Raw genomic sequence first — 4,637 nt, 5'->3', positions numbered from 1 at the left:
GTTGAGAGAATAAATACTGTCTCTTGCTCTTTCCTGCTCCTTGCTAGTACGAGGGTAGCCAGATTACATGGGAAATACTTACGCTAAAAAATTATTGTTGTCCATCTGAAATTCAAATTTAACTGGGTGTCCTGTATTTTATCTGGCAAGCCTAGCCAGTACTGGCCGTTGGCTGAACCCAGATAGAAGCCAGAGCCCAGGACAACCTACTGATGCAGCCACAAGGGGCCCTTTGGGTTTTATCCTGGAGGCAATGGGGATAATGGAAGATTTTCAGGCAAAGGATAAATACTTTATTAAATAATCCTTTATTTAATATTTGTAGCAACACCATTCATAATAGTACAGAATGCACATTAATAGAAGAATGAATAAATTACAATGGTCACATAAGGGAATATTTTACAGTAGTGAAAATCAACTACAGCCACATGCAACAACATGGATTTTTTTTTTTTAATCAGCATCAGTTTATTGGTGGGGTTTTTTTTTGGTATAAATTTCTTAAATAACAATATCTAAAGTTAAAAAATCAAAGCATATTTAATTCACATAGGATACATATCTTAATTAAATTTAACGGACATGACATAATTTTTAGGATAATTACTATATTGCAAAATTACTCTCAATCGCTATATATCATTAATATACTTAACTAGGCAGTTTTGTGTTACTATACAGTTCCTTTTCAATAGAATAATTTTCTTCAATGATTGCCTCCTATTCATTTTTTAGCATATTTTTATGAAGGCATAATTTACATGCAGTCGTGTAACTATCACAAAACGAAGCTATAAAACAGTTCCATCACACCTCAAAATCTCCCCATACTCTTTTGTAGTCAACTCCTCCTCTAGCCCTCAGCCTCTGGCAACCACTGATCTGTTTTCCATCCACAGTTTTTGACTTTTTCAGAATTTCATATAAATAGAGTCATACAGTATGTAGCCTTTTGAACCTGGCTTATTTCATTTAGCTGAATGCATTTGAGATTCATTGCTATTGTTGCATGGCTGTTTCATTCCTTTTCATCGCTAAGTGTTATTCCATTGTATGAATGATGTACCAGTTTGCTTATCCATTCAGAAGTTTAAGAACATTTGGGACGTATATCAGTCAGTGTTCTTCAGAGAAACAGATCCAATAGGATATATATACACACACATATATATACACATATACATGCATACATACCTCAATATCTCTATATATCTATATTATCTATATCAATATCTGTATCCATCCATTATCTATCTATCTATCTATCTATCTATCTAGAGAGAAAGAGAATTTATTTAAAGGAATTGGCTCATGTGATTGTAGGGGCTGGTAAGTTCAAAATCTGTAGGGTAGGCCAACAGGCTGGAGGCTAAGGCAGGACTTCTATGTGACATTTCCAAGGCAGAATTCCTTCTTCTCCAGGAAACCTCAGTTTTTGCTCTTAAGACCTTCAGCTGATTTAATGAGGTCCACCTACATTATTGAGGGTAATCTCCATTACTTAAATTCAACTGATTGTAAATTTTAATCATATCTACAAAATACCCCCACAGCAACAGCTGGACTAATGTTTGACTAAACAACTGGGCACCATAGTCTAGCAAAGTTGACACATAAAATTAACCATCACAAGATATTTCAAGTTTTTGGTGAATATTAATAAAGTTGCTATGAACCTTCCTTTATGGGTTTTGTGTGGATATAAGTTTTCATTTCAATTAGGTAAATACCTTGAAGATAGCTAGATCATATAGTAAGTGTATGTTTAATTTAATTAATTTATTTATTTATTGGTGAGGAATATTAGCTCTGAGCTAACATCTGTGCCCATCCTCCTCTACTATACATATATTTTTAATTTTTTTATCTTTTTATTTTTCTTGTGAGGAAGATCGGCCCTGAGCTAACATCTGGCAATCCTCCTCTTTTTCCTGAGGAAGACTGGCCCTGGGCTAACATCCATGCCCATCCTCCTCTACTTTATATGGGACGCCGCCACAGCATGGCTTGACAAGTGGTGTGTCAGTGCATGCCCGGGATCTGAACCGGCGAACCCCGGGCCACCACAGCGGAGCGCTCACACTTAACTGCTTGCGCCACCGGGCCAGTCCCCTCCTCTACTTTACGTGTGGGACGCCTGCCACAGCACGGCTTGATGAGCGGTGCATAGGTCCGTGCCCAGGATTTGAACCTGTGAACCCCAGGCCGCCAAAGCGGAGTGCGCAAACTTAAGCACTACACCACCAGGCCAGCCCCAGTGTATGTTTAATTTTATAAGTAACTGTCAAACTGTTTTCCAAAGTGGTTATACCATTTTGCATTTCTACCAGCAACATATGAGAGTTCTAGTTGCTCCCATCCTGTCCACCACTTGGTATTGTCAGATTTTTAAAAAAAATTTTAGCCAAGGTAATATGTATGAAGGAGTAAAAAAATCAAGACTACATATAGCATATAGTTATAAAAATGAAAACTAAACAATATACATACATACATAAATGCATTAAAACTCTAATTTAGAAAACAAAGGAACAGTAAACTCAAAATTCAGGATAGGGCTTACATCTGTTTGTGGGGAGAAGGTAGAGGAATGGGAAATAAAAGAAACCTATAAGTACCTCTAAGTTGTTATCAATGTGCTAGTTCCTGGGTTAGATGGTGAGATCATGGTTGTTCATTATTTTATTAAAACACGAATAAAATAAAAAGGACCACACACGGACCAATGATGACAGTGTGTTGCAAGCATTGTGATAAATCCAATTCTGTGCATTTGAAATCTAATTTTAAAAAAAAAGAAAAAGGAAAAGAAAGATTAGTGGCAAAATGAATAGTGTATTAGAATGGTAAGAGAATAAAGGCATGAAGAACAAGGCAGGAAAGATATTCCAATAATTGAAGAAAATTATAGACCCAGGTGGTGAAGGAGAGATGGAGAGGGGACAGATAGCAGAGGGGAAATGGACAGGACTCTGTGATCAAAGGAATGTAGGGAATAAGAGATGGTGGAGTAGACAGCTGTTTGTAGCTTGTGAGAATGACATCTTTCATCAAGCTAGGGAACTCCGGGGTGCAATTTTGAGGTGAGTGAAGAGCCCAGGAGATTATTCAAAATTCAAGTATGAGGGCTGGCCCGGTAGCATAGTGGTTAAGTTCGCGCACTCCGCTTCGGCGGCTCAGGGTTCACAGGTTCGGATCCCGGGCATGGACCTATGCACCACTTACCAAGCCATGCCGTGGCAGGCGTCCCACATATAAAGTAGAGGAAGATGGGCATGGATGTTAGCCCAGGACCAATCTTCCTCAGCAAAAAGAGGAAGGCTGGCAACAGATGTTAGCTCAGGGCTAATCTTCCTCACACACACACACAAAAAAAGATTTTTCTTTGGTGCCCTGTACCAGACCTGGGCCAAATGTCTTACATGTGTTATTCCACTGACCTTTTACAACAATCCCGTGGTGCTATTTTATACAGGATATTTGACAGAGGAGAAAACTGAGGGCCCAAAGGAATGCTGAGCAGCTTTAAGGGCCCAGTTGAGGTCAGAAGCTAAGTCTTAATGGTGCTCATTGGCAAGGCTGTCCACTTCTTCTCTGGTCGCACTTGACAGCCAGTAAAAAGGAGTGAACAAAAGAAATCTAAGGTTAGGGATTTGTGTGAAGGGTAAGGGGGTGAGGGAGGAAGGTAGAGTCTCTTAACTGATGACTGTGTCCAGGTTAGGGTCCTGGTCTAAGAGACACTGAGATCAAGGAGTTGAGGGACTACAGGAAGGAGCACGTCAAGACCTTCAGAGGATGTAACCGATTCCCCTCCCCCAACTGTCACAGACCACAGATTTGAGGACAGTACTTTTTATGTAGATCAGAGGTTTGTGATTTTCCTAAATTGTTTCTAAATGACTTTACACACCTCGGCCTCTGATAGCAGTAGAGGCTGAGATTGCTATGGGCTGTACTTTCAACATGTCCACGTTCCTTGTTTGTCTAAAACAAATGGCCTTTTGCCATTTGTTTTAGTTTCCCGATTTTATGAAAAGTAGAGCCTTTCCTCATCTACAGGGCACTCCCAGCCTGAAGCCCAGTATTGGGATGGGCAGGGGAGGGCTAGTTTTCCCACTGGAGCAGCCATATCAATTCCTTCCTTTTTTTTTTTTAGATTAATTTTAATTTTTATCAGATCTATATACATAGTTTAAAGAATCAAATAGATCCATAGGGCTTTTTAGGAAAACCAGAAATCTCCCTCCTGGAACTTCTCTCATTTCCTATTCTCTAGAATCATCCACTTTCATCTCTTAACTGAATTTTTAGTGTTTACCTCCCTATCTTTAAATAGCTTGATTATGTTCCTGGTTTCTCAATTTTAGGTATTCATCTATTGACTTCCCACTACAGAAGATAAGAATTTATCTCCCTTTCACGTCTCATCTACCAAGGCAAACTCACACTTTCTGTTCTCTGATCCTCCAATATGTGCCACATTATAATTTTGGTTAAATCAATATTCAGTGTTTTTGTTATTATGACCGTGTAAATGCTATGCATAGCTGAGCCAAATCATACAACATCGTTACTTTTCCTTTCTTATACAACTTTCTTTTTAAGGACTTGGTAAATCTCTTATTTTCTGTTCC

The sequence above is a fragment of the Diceros bicornis genome, chromosome 6, assembly GCF_020826845.1.
Source record: "Diceros bicornis minor isolate mBicDic1 chromosome 6, mDicBic1.mat.cur, whole genome shotgun sequence".
In the NCBI taxonomy this organism is placed as follows: Eukaryota; Metazoa; Chordata; class Mammalia; order Perissodactyla; family Rhinocerotidae; genus Diceros; species Diceros bicornis.
This window is presented reverse-complemented; position numbering follows the sequence as displayed.